Genomic DNA, 16,424 nt, shown 5'->3' with positions numbered 1-16,424 from the left:
CTCAATCAAATCATATCTGAAAATAATAACAATTTCATTCGGTATCCGTTCTTCAATCCGATTGGGATTATACCATGTCTAACATCTGAAGAACACCATATATTAATCATATCTAATTCCTTCAATAGCGTATTTTCAAACCATATTAAAACATAAGAAAACTTAAATCTTGTCGAAGCCTGTGTCAAGAGGATCACAGAATTATGTTCGGATCAACATTGTGACGGACGGATTCTTCGCAATCACAATTCTAGGAAGAACTGAATCTTGGAGTTTGCTTTGAAATTTTCTCGATTCTTGCAGCAAGTCTGAAGGGGAATGAAGGAAAGTTATATATTCTTGCAGCAAGTCTGAAGGGGAATGAAGGAAAGTTATATATATCTTGCATGTCAAGGACCAAGTGGCTTCATGTATGTACTGCACGTCTTTGCTCGGCGCATATGCGCGAGACCTACTGTCTTGGCGCAACACTTGTCTTCTGTTCGCGCATATGCGCGCCCTCTCCTCGCGCATATGCGCGAGACTTACTGTCTCGGCACCTCTTCTTTTCCCTCTTCTCGCGCATATGCGCGGGGTCTTCTGCCATGCTCGCGCATATGCGCGGCTCGTTTTGCGCATATGCGCGAGACCTTCTGCCCTCGCACAACACAATACACATGCCAACTCAAATCATGTCTCAGAGTGGTCCGTCTATATTCACAACAACTCAGAATCATTAATCTCAAAGTAACAAAATCAAATCTCGGACATTACATTTCTCCCCCTCTAAGACACGATTTCGTCCCCGAAATCACTGGCAATCAAATCATATACAATAAGAAATGTATAACAGAAGCTAAACAGAAAACTCACATCAATGGAATAACTCTGAGAATTTCTGTCTCATGTCTGCTTCAGTCTCCTAGGTAGCTTCTTCAATGCCATGACGACTCCACTGAACCTTCACAAGAGGAATAGTCTTCGTTCTGAGTTGTTTTTCTTTACGATCAAGAATCTGGATCGGCTTTTCAAATTAACTCAGTGTCTCATCAAGTTCTGCCTCGTCTGGCTGAAGAATATGAGATGGATCCGGAAGATATTTCCTCAATAAAGATACATGAAAGACATCATGTATTCCAGATAAAGACGGTGGTAGGGCAAGTAAATAGGCACGATCTCCTATCTTCTGGAGAATCTCGTACGGCCCAATATATCGTGGAGACAACTTTCCTTTCTTGCAAAATCTGACAACGCCTCTGAGAGGAGAAATCTTCAGAAATACTCGGTCTCCTGCCTCAAATACCAACGGTCGTCGTCGAATATTGGCATATTTGGCTTGTCTATCTTGAGCTGCCTTCATTTTCTTCTGAATCAGCTTTACTTTCTCAGTCATATCTTGGATCGTGTCAGGTCAAATCTCAGGTATCTCAGAGATGTCATCCCAATACAGAGGGGATCTGCACTTCTTGCGGTACAACGCTTCAAATGGTGCCATCTCTATACTCGTCTGATAGCTGTTGTTGTATGAAAACTCACAAAGTGACAAAGAATCTTGCCAACTAGTGCCAAAATCTAGCACTACAGCTCTCAGCTTATCTTCCAGTGTCTGGATAGTCTGCTCTGACTATCCATCGGTCTGATGATGATATGCGGTACTCAAATGTAACTTCGTACCTAAAGCTTGCTGCAAACTGTGCCAAAAGTGCTAAGTAAACCGAGGATCACGGTATGATACAATCGAATTCGGCACTCCATGTAATCTGACCACTTCTCTGACATAGATCACTGCCATCTGGTCATGTTTGTACGTCATCTTGTACGGAATAAAACATGCTGATTTGGTCAATCTGTCAATCACGACCCAAATCGCATCACAACCTCGGGAGGAACGTGGTAGCTTCGTCACAAAATCAATGGAAATGTGATCTCATTTCCATTAAGAATAGATAAGCTCTGCAACAGACCTCCTGGTTTCTTTCTTTATGCTTTTACCTGTTGGAAATTAAGACATTTGGATACAAACTCTGCGATATCTGTTTTCATTTGTTTCCACCAAAATTTTCTTTTCAAATCATTATACATTTTTCTGCCACCAGGATGAATACTGAATCGACTACTATGCGCTTATGACAATATCTATCGTTTCAAATCTGAAACATCTGGCACAACAAGACGATTATTCACATATAACACATCATCATGAACCTGATACTCGGATTGATGTCCTGTTCTAACCATCGCAATCGAGTTCTGAACATTCTGATCAGCTTTCTGAGCTTCTTTAATTCTTAAAATCAGCTCTGGTTTGACTTGAATAGCATAGAGTCTCGACGGTTTACAATCTGTTTCAAATACGAATCCAGAAAAACAGCAATCTTCAATCAAATGTGAAACACCAATCGTCGATAAGGATAAAGAACATACCTTACGACTCAATGCATCAGCTGCTGCATTTGATTTTCCCGGATAGTACTTGATTTCACAATCAAAGTCTTTCAATAAATCAAGCCATCTTCGTTGCCTCATATTCAGTTCTGACTTTGAAAACAGATACTTCAGACTCTTGTGATAAGAATAAATTTCAAATTTCTCACCGTAGAGGTAGTGTTGCCAAATCTTCAAAGCAAATACAATGGCCACCAATTCAAGATCATGAATTGGGTAGCGAGTCTCATGTGACTTCAACTGTCTCGAGGCATAAGCAATCACATGCCCTCGCTGCATCAAAAGACAACCCAATCCTCTGTGAGAAGCATCACAATAAACAACAAAATCACTAGTACCTGACGGAATAGTCAACACCGGAGCATTGGTCAATCTCTTCTTCAACTCTAGAAAATTGTACTCACACTCCTCTGACCACACAAATGGCGCATTCTTCTGAGTCAGCTGAGTAATCGGCTTAGCAATACTGGAGAAATCTTTAATGAATCGACAATAGTATCCTGCTAATCCCATAAAACTGCGTATCTCTGGCACAGAGGTCGGTTTCGGCCAACTGATCACGGCCTCAACTTTGCTAGGATCGACAGAAATTCCATCTCCAGATATAATGTGACCTAGAAATACAACTTGTCTCAACCAAAACTCACATTTCGATAATTTGGCATACAGTTTCTCAGCCCTTAGAGTTCTCAATACAATTATCAATTGTTCAGCATGATCATTCAAATTTTTGGAATAAACCAGAATATCATCAATGAAAATAATCACAAAATCATCAAGGAACTTCTGAAACACACGGTTCATCAAACCCATAAATACAGCTGGAGCTTTTGTTAAACCAAACGGCATGACTATAAACTCATAATGGCCATACTTGGTTCTGAACGCTGTCTTCGAGATATCAGAATCTCTGACTCTCAGCTGATGATATCCAGATCTCAAATCGATCTTGGAATACACAGAAGAACCCTCCAACTGATCAAATAAATCATCGATACGAGGCAAAGGGTATTTGTTCTTTACCGTAGCCTTGTTCAGTTGCCGGTAGTCAATGCAGAGTCTCATTGAACCGTCTTTCTTTCTGACAAATAATACTGGCGCACCCCAAGGAGAAACACTCGGTCTGATGCAACCTTTGGCCAGTAAATCTTCCAACTGATCTTTTAACTCTTTCAATTCAATCGGTGCCATTCTATATAGAGCTCTAGAAATAGGAACAGTACCTGGTATCAGTTCAATGCTGAAATCTATCTCCCAGACTGGAGGCAAACCCGGAATCTCATATGGGAAAATATCAGCAAACTCACATACCACTGGCAAATCAGCCAATGATGGGCTCGATTTCAGTACGTAAACTGAATATACAAGGAATCCCTCTGCTCCTTTCTGCAATAATCGAGTTATAGACATAGTAGATATCAAAGGAATTCTCGCTCTAGAACCCTTACCGTAGAATTTCCATTCCTCATCCATATCATGTCTGAAGCTCACAATCTTATGGAAACAATCAACGGTTGCTCTGTACTTGGTCAGCATATCAATACCGATAATACAGTCAAAATCAGACAATCCAAGTACAATACAATCTAACTCAATCTCATGGCCATCATACTGTAGCATACAATGTTTAACAGAATTCACTGATATTAATCATGTCCTCAAAGGAGAAGAGACAGATACTACAGTAGATAAAGACTCAACAGGCAATGCATGAATCAATGCAAATCGCTCCGAAATAAATGTATGAGATGCACCCGTATCAATCAATACGTAAGCAGGGTAACCACAAAGAGAACAGTTACCTACAACAACATCATCTGGTTCTTCCTGTGCCGGTTCTTCAGTCAAAGCGAATACTCTGGCCAGCTGTCTCGGAGGCTGGATAATTGTCTGGCTTCCTCCTGGCCTTGGCTATGACTGAGTAGTAGTCGGTGGGGGCTGGAAAGAATGAACAGCTGATGATCGTCTATCAGTCTGTGCCATTGATCCAGCTGATTCTGCTACCTGGGATCCTTGGGAACCTCTCTGTGGGCATACTCTAGCAAAATGTCACTGCTGTCTGCAGATGCGGCAACTACCAAGTACTCCTTGGCATTGCTCTGTGGGATGTCTCCCTCCGCAAGTCCTGCAATAAGCCCCGGTATAACTCTGTCTGGAACCACTGGAGCTAGAAGAACTGCCGCCAGATTTCTTGAACTGTTTCCCTCTGGCTTTCAACTGATCTCTCCTTCCACTACTGCTACTACCACTCTCAAATCTGGGAGGGGGTTGCTGGAATTGAGTAGTAGATGGCTGCTGTGGTCTCGGTGCTGGTGCAACATACGAAGCTCCTTTATGCCTAATCAGGCCCGCTTCAGCTCCCTTCGCTCTGTTCAACGCATCGGCAAAGTTATTCGGTCTCCCAGTGTTCACTAATGTAAAGATCTCAGGATTCAGCCCATTGATGAACTGATCAGCAACAGCTTCGTCATTCTCAGCAACATGTGGAGCAAATCGCAACAAGGTAGAGAATTAGGCCACATATTCCTCTATGTTCAGTTGATCCTGTCTAAAATTAGCAAACTCTGCTCCCTTGTCTTTCCTGTACGATACTGGGAAGAATCTTTGATAAAATTCAATCTTAAAGATTTTTCATGTAATAACTGTACCTCTATGCTCCAAAGCCTTCTTTGTTGTGAGCCACCAATTCTTTGCAACATCATGCAACTGGTGCCCAATCAGTCTAACTCTTCGTTCATCTGAATAATCCAATGAATCAAACAACATCTCAATATCATCTAGCCAACTCTCACAGTCAACAGATGTCTCAGTTCCTTTCAGAGTCTGCGGTTTAAATGACTGAAATCTCTTCAATAGTGTTTCGATCGGTGTTGCTGTGACATCCATCGGATTAGCTGAGGTACTACCCTGTTCTGGGATTCGCCGAGGAGGCATATCTGATTATCAAAAGGGTTAGAAATCAAAGCTGACAAATCTGTCTCAGTCTCCTTCTGGTCATCTTACCTCTAATCAAGAATCGGTTCTGAATTATTCTCAATATTACACATTACCAATCAAATCAGATAAGTAGGTAAATATGTAATATTTAAGCAGAAAAGCATGCTAGAAATACAGAAGCAGGAAAGAAAACTCAATCTACCCTGCTTACTAGTGTCTAGTTCAATCTAAGGAACCTACAGTTCTTGAACCTACTGCTCTGATACCACCTGCTGTGGGGACCCGGACGCTAATTCATTTCTTAATCATTCTTGGGAATACTTGGATCAATTAAATAAATTGGGTCTAATTTTTTTTTTTAAAGACAGTGCGGAACATAATGTAATCACTCTGTTATACATATCAAAATTAAAAGTACAAGTCTTGTACAAAATACATTTACATCAAACTAGGGTTCAACCACTACGTCTCAAGTGTCGAATCCAAATCTACTTCTGGGCCCGGATCTCCACGCTAATTTGTGATCTCTCATCCTCTTCTCGACCCTGATCCTGTCCCACCTGTTGTTATGCACACATACAAACACAACAACAGCCGGATAACTCCGGTGAGAATAATATCCCCGGTATAAACAACGTAAACATGGAATCATATAAGCATATACAAAAGCATAGAACAGTTATCAATAACATGTATCAAAATCTAAAAAACATGAATTGATATAAACCATAAGTCAAACTCGTGACTCTTAATATCTGACTCGACTCTTCTTTAATCTAGGGATCCCGGTTCCTGAACATTGGCACAATATACCGAATCTCCGCAATAGAAGCCGATCCGCTCCTACGCAACATCGATATAAACCAACATCCAGTGTCTTGGCATATCCGCCAAAGACTTGGCACCTCCGCCATTGACTCTATACATGCCTTGCTATAACTCAATAGACTAAGCATATCAATCTCATGAATTGCATACATCCATGCAATAACATAAAGTATGTGATTTAGGGAAACACAAGTCAGATACTCGAGTTATATCCTCCCGGTTCAACATTGATTTATACCTTTCTCTTGCCGATCTGATGAAGTCGAAGTCTCGAATTCGAAGCCTGTCAATACTCAATCTGACAATGACAACATCGAGGAGTACAATATCAATATACCACTCAAATCAATACTGGATATAATCAGAACTCATCTAATTCTGTTTAAACGGCATAATTGCACAATCTCAATATATCCAGCAATACAAAATCAGTATATACCAATCTCAATATCTCATAATCAGTCAATAACATTATCTGATACCAAATCTGTATAATCTCAATCAAATCATATCTGAAAATAATAACAATTTCATTCGGTATCCGTTCTTCAATCCGATTGGGATTATACCATGTCTAACATCTGAAGAACACCATATATTAATCATATCTAATTCCTTCAATAGCGTATTTTCAAACCATATTAAAACATAAGAAAACTTAAATCTTGTCGAAGCCTGTGTCAAGAGGATCACAGAATTATGTTCGGATCAACATTCTGACAGACGGATTCTTCGCAATCACAATTCTAGGAAGAACTGAATCTTGGAGTTTGCTTTGAAATTTTCTCGATTCTTGCAGCAAGTCTGAAGGGGAATGAAGGAAAGTTATATATATCTTGCATGTCAAGGACCAAGTGGCTTCATGTATGTACTGCACGTCTCGTGCATATGCGCGTCCTTGCTCGGCGCATATGCGCGAGACCTACTGTCTCGGCGCAACACTTGTCTTCTGCTCGCGCATATGCGCGAGATTTACTGTATCGGCACCTCTTCTCTTCCCTTACTCGCGCATATGCGCGCCCTCTTCTCGCGCATATGCGAGAGGTCTTCTGCCATGCTCGCGCATATGCGTGGCTCGTTTCGCGCATATGCGCGAGACCTTCTGTCCTCGCACAACACAATACACATGCCAACTCAAATCATGTTCGGAATGGTCCGTCTATATTCACAACAATTCAGAATCATTAATCTAAAAGTAACAAAATCAAATCTCAGGCATTACAAAAGTGAACAAAGGAGTTTGTTTACTTTGTTAATTATTTTATAATCGTGGCGGTTAATGATTTGATCAAGATATATAATATTAGATCAATTGATTATTGTGATAATTAATTGATGGTGTATGGTATATGATATTATGCATGAAGGATGATCAAAAGCCCAAGCCCAATTTGATAGGTGTATGCTAGGATATTTTGTGTTGAATGATTGTAATAATTATCAATTTATAAGTGGGCTTGGTTTATGGCTCATTCCCACCCCATGAGATGTATCCCTATTTGCCATGGATATTTATTTGTAAATATTAGTTTAGTGGAAGACCAAGATTGGAAGATGGTGGGCCTTGATGATTATGAAGATAGAAAACATGTAAATATTGGAGGCTTATGTAATTATGCATTTGCATCCCATGCATTCCCTAGGTTTGGTCCTAGGCCTGTGTTCATTAGTGATTGGGGCGATTGATCATCCTTGTTAGTTTACTGTTGATAATATATGCATGATATATTATAAATAATGAGTATGTGCGTTATTATTATTATAATAAAAAAGTTTCATGAATCCGGCAAACATACAATCAAACGTGGCTAGCTTTTTTCAATAAAATTAATGATGAGACATTTCAAAATTAAAAAAACCCTCATTTTGAATAAGATTCAAAATTAATATCAAGTCCGAAAGCGAGAATTATAAAGGTGTTTATAATTTTCATGTCTTCCATCGACAATGGATGCATGATGAACGCTACCCGTGCTCAGTGCTCGGCTCATATTATTGAGGGAGCCCTAGACACCGGAAAGCCGTGACATCCATTGACATGGTGATGTGAACTAAGTAGAACTCCCATGATTTCGGCTCATATTATTGAGGGAACTCATGGCAACCGTCCATTAAAGTTCAATATCGATGGGTAATGCTTGACACGTAAAGATGAACGTAGTCATATAAATGGGTCCTAATCAAATGCGAGACAAAAGTTTACGTAAAGGGTTGCATTGAGATGCAATTGGAAACTACCTTTTAGGAATTATGATTGACTTATATTATTCGGGATCATAATTTGCTAATTGGACCTTACGTACCTAATGAGAAAATGAGTTTCCCGTTTTCACTGGAGGGTAGTGATAAATGTCAAAACAATGGGAGCGAAAATTTATGAAGTAAAAGTTCATACTTTATATCTTACTAAATATTTTAAAATAGTCATTAACATTTATCTGTTCTTACTTTTCAGTACAAATTTGACAATATCTTCGATTTGCAATCTGTTATCTGCAATACTCGACAAACACATTTTAACCGGACCTAATTACCTCAATTGGGTAAGAAACCTGAAAATCGTCTTGAATTCGGAAAGGATAGCATATACACTTACTGAGTCGCCTTCTGTTGAGGCTCAGACTAGCTGCACTCCTGAGGAATTGCAGACTTACAAGGATTGGTGTGACCATGACTTGAAAGCCAAGTGTTATATGCAGGCTTCTATGAATGATGAGCTGCAGAGGCGTTTTAAGGATGCAAAGAGTGCTGCTGACATTCATATGCATCTCAAAGAGCTCTTTGGTGAGCAAACACGACCTCTTAGGCATGCTACCGTCAAGGAGCTAATCACTTTACGCATGCGAGATGGGGCTTCGGTCCATGAGCATGGCCTAAAGTTGATTGGGCTTGTGGACAATCTCGTTGACATGGATCTTATGCTGCCATCGGAGTTGACCACTGACATGTTGACCACTGACATGTTGTTCTTGTCACTGCCTAGCTCATTTGATCTTTTTGTGGTGAATTTCAACATGAACAGGCTAGAGCCTACCCTTGAGGAGTTGGTGAACATGCTTGTTACGTTTGAGTCCACCATCAAGAAAGAGAAGTCGGTTCTTCATGTAGGTTCTTCATCTAGTACGAAGACTGGTCCACATGGGAAGGGAAAGAAGCGTTCTTTCCAAGGTCCCAAGAAGAATGTGCCCTTGAAGAGACAAGCTCCAATGTGTTTGAGATATTTAAATAAAAGTTCATGTACTTTGTAAATGTTACATGTCCAAATAAAATTGCATGCTTGAGAGGTGAAGGGTTGGAGGCAACGTTTTCAATAAACTAAGCATGGAATGCACCTGCAATTTTTAATTTTCACACAACCATGAAAATTCTTCTCTCCTCCAAGCTTGAAGTGGCCGAAACTTTGTCCCTCATTTTTCTTCTTCATTTTTTTTTGAGGATTGCACAAACTTCTCAAAAGAAAAATACTCTAATTTTTCTAGTGCAAAATTAGAGTGGATCTACCTTGTTAGTGGTGGACCTAATTTGAAGGAATTTGAGCAAGGAGTGCTCTTGGATAGCTTGTAGAGTGTCTACCATCAAGAGCTAAGTTGTTTAAAACTTAGTTGAAGCCAAAACATCAATTCTTGTGATTGATAGGTAAGAAATATTTCTAAACATACTATGTATGACATTTATGTGTTTTTGTTATTTGCTACACAATATCTTGAGGTGCTCAGATTTCTTGTTCAAAAACATGATTTTTCAAACTTCCGTTGCGTTTCCGAGCATCGTAACCGATCCTCTTTCAGTCGGCGTTATGTTTTGAAACGACTGTCATCCCGAATCTGGAGCGGTAAAATATTATCTTGAGTTTCATCCAACTTTCGTTTGGTCATCTCGTGTTGCCGTTCTGATTCGAGATGGTAGGCGGCATAACGTCTGACGTCTTCTCGTAACTTCTTTGCTTCTTCACGTGTCTTGTAAAGGTCATTATCCATGCATATATTATTTCCATCTAGTTGGTAGTTATCTCTCTCGAGCTTGTCATTTCTTGCCTTCAATATTTCAATTTTTGCTTCCTTTGCTTGGAGTTGTTTTTGGAGTTCGGCTATAATGATTCGGGGGTCAATGTTCGTTTTCCTATAAAAGTTTAAAAATTTTAGTTGATAGGTTTTATCAAATACTCATCAATTTTAATACGTAAATACGATAATTTAAGGATGATAATAGAGTTCTTATTTAGAAATAAGTTATTACACTTATTGTTTTTCATAACATCTTTTATTACAATCATAACACTAGTCTTGCCTAGTCTATCATGTCTCCATCGTCACCATCATCGGCTGTGGTGCTTCTTCCTCCTGTTTCATGTTCTCCATCATGAGATGCAAATAATTATTCTGATCTTGGAGTTTATCCATGGCACTATGTAGCTTCGAGATATGTCGTTCTTGCTAGTTAATGATTTCTTCATGATGATGATGAGCATGAGCAGCACAATTTCTCTCAGTCTCAACTCTCACTTGTAACTCCCGGTTCAAGCTTGCTAGGTGCTCGATAAGGGCTGAATTGGTAGGAACCATAAGAAGTTGACTTTCGGCCAAGTCGAGGTGATGGGTGAGTCTCAGCACATCAGTCTGGTGTAGATTTTTGGTTTCTATAAGTTCTTATTTTTCTTGTTTCTCCTTAGCTAGTTGAGCCTTCAGGGACGCAATTTCTATAGCTTGATTGTCAATTGTAAGTTGTCGCATGCGAAGGGCAGCTTGAACACGAGTACGTGGAACAGCCATTTCCTAGAATAAATCGAGGTAAAATTTTAGAATAGCATCAAGTAGCTTTTTAAAGGGTAGAATGGTAAAAAGTGAAAATTTTGGCTTGGAACAAAGTTTTCGTGAATTTTTCCTTTTTAAGGAAATTGTAGAACGATCGAAGGAGATAGAATTTGAATTTTTCAAAGGATGAGATGATGACATGAATTCGATTGGCAAGTTTGTTTTAGATAGGAACGCACTAGGCTTTTGCCAAAATTTGACTTCATCTATCCAAATCCCAGCGGGATTATGAACTTGGTGGCTCTGATACTACTTAAATGTCAAGCCCCGAGATCGAGGCGTCGGTGACATCTGTCATTGTTTAACAATTGCATGAAAACAATAAGCCTCGTAGCAAATAGCCAAAAATCAGTCTTTTTCATAAATAAATATTGTCTTTAACAATGACAACATAATGGAATTTACATCAATGATGTTGTAGAAGCGAAAAACAAAAATACAAAGTCTTGATCTTTGATCTTTTGATACTATCACCAGCCCCAGAACGTCTCATGTTCTTCCTCGTTCAATTTCTCCTCATTCTTATTCTTGAGAGATGTAAGGGTGAGTGTTTTTGGGAAACACTCAGCAAGTGGGGGCCAATCGATTACCTCAAGTACATATAAAGATAATTTAAAAGCATCTTCTAACAGATTTTCAAAACGTAGTATATCATATCAGAACAGAGTCGGAATCGAAATGTGGAACAAAGATTATCACACAATTCATAACAGAAAAAATCAGAACAAACGAAAATAATGTTATTCATCTCGTTATCAATGGTCAAATTGTTCCCCATATGTTAGTTCTTAAGAGGTGATGCCAGAACACAGTTTTATATCCATTGATGGGAGCCAGACAGAACACAGTTTTATACCCACTAATGGAGGCTAGAACACAGTTTTATACCCATTGATGGGGGCCAGGCAGAATTTACAATCGTCGTTCCATATCCAAATCGAATTATAATAGTGGACCATAGAATCAGATGTATCAAGCAGCACTTATCGGAATTTTGAATGAACTCGGCATAATCAAAGAACATCGGAAATAGAAGAAACATATCGTACATCGATCGAGATTTTATAAAATATATAATCACTACAAGAAATTCTGCACACAACAACGCACATACGACAACGGTTTTCGTGAAAAACCGTTGTCGTATGTTTTTAACAACGGTTTTATCGAAAACCGTTGTCTTTTGAGGGTCAAAGACAACAGTTTTTAAAAACCGTTGTCTTTTCAGGGTCAAAGACAACGGTTTTTTGGGTCAATTACAACGGTTCTATAAAACCGTTGTCTTTGAGCGTTTTTTTAGTGTCAATGACAACGGTTCTATGAACCGTTGTCGATTAGCGTGGTTTTCGGACAAACAACAACGGTTATGGAAAACGTTGCAATATTTAGCGACGGTGTTTCAAAAACCGTCGTTAATTTTAAATTTAGCGACGGTTTTAAAATCACCGTCGCTAATTATAGCGACGGTTTTAACAAAACCCGTCGCATGTAAAAAATTAGCGACTGTTTTACAATACCCGTCGCTAAAATTAGCGACAGTGTGCTAAAACCGTCGCTAATTTTAGCGACAGTTTAAATATAAACCGTTGCAAATTTAAATTATGCGACGGTTTCAACATTACCGTCGCCAATAGCGACGGTTTAAACAACTACCGTCGCAAATTGTCTATAAATATCACATTTTCGGTCCATCTTCCTCCACACCACTTCACAATACTTAAAATTTTTCTCTTTTACATCATTTTATCACTTCACACAACACTTAAAATTTTTCTCACCACTTCACAACACTTAAAATTTTTCTCTCTTACACCATTTTCTCACTTCACACAACACTTAAAATTTTTTTTTCTTACACAATTTCACACAACACCTAAAATTTTTCTAACCACTTCATAACACTTCAAAATTTTTTCTCTTTTATACAATTTCACACAACATGTAAAATTTTTCTCTCTTACACGATTTTACTACTTCACAACACTTAAAATTTTTTTCTTTTACACGATTTTAGTTTCGATTATAAGTTTTTTTTAGATTTATTAAATTATTAAAAGTATTTTTTTTATTTTTCTAAACAAATTAGCGACCGAAATTGTGATTAATAATCGTCGCTAATATTAGCGACGGTATTGATTGATAATTGTCGCTAATTTCAAATTAGCGACGGTTTACGTCATTTGAACTAGCGACGGTTTATTGAAATGTCGCTAATGTTGAATTAGCGACGGTTTAAGATAAAACCGTCGCTAATTTTTGTAGCGACGGTTTTTGAAAACCGTCGCAAATGTGACCTATAGCAACGGATAAAAACCGTTATCGTTGAACGGACTTTCAACAACACCCTCAGTTACAACAGTTTTAAGAAGGCTACGACAACGGATAAAATCCGTTGTCATTTGCCGTTTTTGTAGTATTGAATAGCATTTTTTGAAAATGGTTTGTCACACATACAAGAATGTCATGAAATAATTATACGAAATTTAAGTTACAAAGAAATACATAGCAAAAGCCCACTTATCAAAATTTGAAGGTATGGTTCCAAGCTTGATGTATCTTGGGCGGATGACCGAACTTGAACAGGAACTAACTACAGTGTTGACAGTAATTTACCGCACGAAATAGCCAGAACGACTCTTCTTTCTTCTCCTTTGCTAGCGGCGACCGAGAAGTGCTTTGATAGAGAGGGGTCGAAATCTTGAAGGCCTTTTAGGAGAGATTTTTTTAACACTTTCTTCAGTATATGAGGCCTTATTTATAGGTGGAAAAATGACATTTATTTTGCTCTCCATTCAGCCAAATTGTTCCCCTTCATTAGCCCAAGGGTGATGGTCTAAATAGCCTCCAAGTGGTCAAAGATTATCCACAACCAAGGGTCACCTTGGTGCATTCAAAGGTCGCTTGTAGAGCCCAAAATAAGTACGTGCAAAACCCATGTATTTATTAAATTTTTAGATTACTTATTTAATTTAAAATTATTTTTTTTAACGATGCATGATTTATGATTTTTGCATTATTTTAATTTATTACATGTTTATTTGATGCACGTTAAAATATTTTCTTGAGTGTATGTTTCAAGCGAATATTCGATGCGGGATCGGGAAAAGAGACCGGTGACGATTTAGGCAACTTTTGAAAATATGGTATTTTATTTCAAGCCAAGAAAATTATTATTTTAAATGATTTTTGGAATTTTAAGCATTTTAAAGCCTAATTTTATTTATTGGGTTATTTTAAAATTTTAAGCTTTTCAAATACTAATTTGATTACTAAGATATTTTAATCTTGTATTTGGCACTCAATTATTGTTTTATTTAAAACTTTGTTTGAGGTTTAATAATTAGATTAGCATTATTTTATCACTAATTATTTAACTAAACAATTCTTTAGCCCCTAATTAATTAATTAAGAAAAATTTCACCTAAACTAAACCACACACGCACACGCACTACACACACATGTGTTTCAAAACTTTGGAGGAGAGCTAGGGTTCTTGAGTGCTCTTTCAGAAGCCACCTCTTCCTTGCATATTGCTGGAGATTCATGTTGGTTTTTCGAGCAAAAATCGTGTAGCAAGCGTCCCCCGGTCATCTCCCGTAATCCACCGCGTCGGTATTCATCATCTTCGAGCGTTTAATCGCAAAGACATGTATATTCTTTTATTTATGCATCGATCTTGTCGTAGTAAGTATTTTGATGCGTGTTGTATATAAAAATCTGTGTATGTTATGCAAAAGTTTGAGCAAAAATGTTTAAAACAATTTTGGATCAAAATTTTAGATCTCAAAACCGAGTCTGCTGTCATCTCGAGTTCTGCGAATTTTCAGTCAATTTTCTGGAAAAACTTTCAACATATAAAACATAATACTTTTTTATACCTTGGATTTGACTGTAAATTCAAAATTTTCTAATAAGAAACGAGTGAGTTATGATTTTTCTCGTGTGATTGCTCAAACTGCTATATAAAATGTTTTTTTTGAGGATTTTCGAGTTGCAGCTTCGTTGGAACAGGACGGCCCCCGAGCGATAAGATCGTACCGCCCGAGCACTAGGCCTTCTGGACGGGCGCGCTCGAGCGGTAAGATATTACCGCCCGAGCGCCAGGCATTCTGGAAATTTAAAAAAAAAACAAAAAAAATGTTTTAGCATATGCAGTAGCCGTCCAAGCGGGATCCAACGGAGCCCTCAACGTTATGTAAGTATGTTCGACGTGCAAAAAAAAATATTTTATGTTTTTGAAGTATGCTAATTGTCTTGTGACCAAATATGAACGGGTTTGGAAGCAGGAAAACGTGTCCGGGGACCTCTCCACACCGGTAAAGTATGAACGGGTTTTGATCAGGATTGGAAAGCGGTAAAGTATGACCAGGGACCAATCCACCCGATAATGTATGACCGGGGATCTTATGTATGTGGTAGTGGACATCCATGCCAGCCCAGTACTGTGGATTAGTCTGATCAGGCGCACTATGTTATGAGTCACTTGCTTTGAAACATATCTCTACGCAAAATAATGATGATTATGTATGTTTAAGCATGTATGATGCAAGTACGTTTATGAAAAAGATTAAGAAATGATGGCACGTCTATGGTTACGTAAGTATGTTCAGGTTTTAAGTATGTATGGACTACTTTAAAGAGCATGTGGTTTTATTATGTATTACTTGCTATTCTCAGTTTATACGCGTGGAGTCTTTAGACTCACTAGACTTGATCGATGCAAGTGAGGACGAGTTTGAGGAGACGAGAGGCGGAGATTAGTGAGATGGCTCGAACTAGGCGGAGGACTAACCTGAGGACCGCTTAAGTTTAAAGAATTTTTATGCATGTTGAACCCATTTACTCTAATTTTAACGTATTACTTTATGTTGTTTTAAACAAGTACTTGTTGCAAGTTTGTTTACATTTCAAATATTTGTTCAAGTATTTTATTTTTAAGGCATTTTGAAGGAGAATTATTTATTTAGGAAAATTTTTATTTTCAGCAAATTTTAAATAAGTTCAAAAGTACGGTACGTTACATCGCTCCTTACACATTGATTGTGTCCTATTTTTAGCTCCTCCCATGACTGGATTTTTTGTCTCTTTTAGGACAAGCATCAATGAGCTTCCTTGAGCTGCTTCGGTTTCTATATGAGCTACTTCCCAAGATTTTTGAGCTGAAAATTTACGTATATTGTTGAGTTTCTTTAATTAAAAGTTGAATTTTACTGCTTTTGTGATTTGCTTAGAAATTACGGGTCCTCACGTTTGTTTCTCGGCTTTCAATTTTTGGTGTACTTGGCACTTAGAGACAAACTCTTACATCTCTTTTCATTTCTCCCAACCAGAAGATTTCATTCAAGTCCCTATACATCTTGGTACTACTGGGATGGACCAAAAATTTTGGCTTATGTGCCTCTAACATTGCTTCTTCTCGAATAT

Source organism: Primulina huaijiensis, chromosome 3, assembly GCF_012295235.1.
Source record: "Primulina huaijiensis isolate GDHJ02 chromosome 3, ASM1229523v2, whole genome shotgun sequence".
Classification (NCBI taxonomy): domain Eukaryota; kingdom Viridiplantae; phylum Streptophyta; class Magnoliopsida; order Lamiales; family Gesneriaceae; genus Primulina; species Primulina huaijiensis.
The sequence above is the reverse complement of the archived record's forward strand: the minus strand, read 5'-3'. Positions refer to the sequence as shown.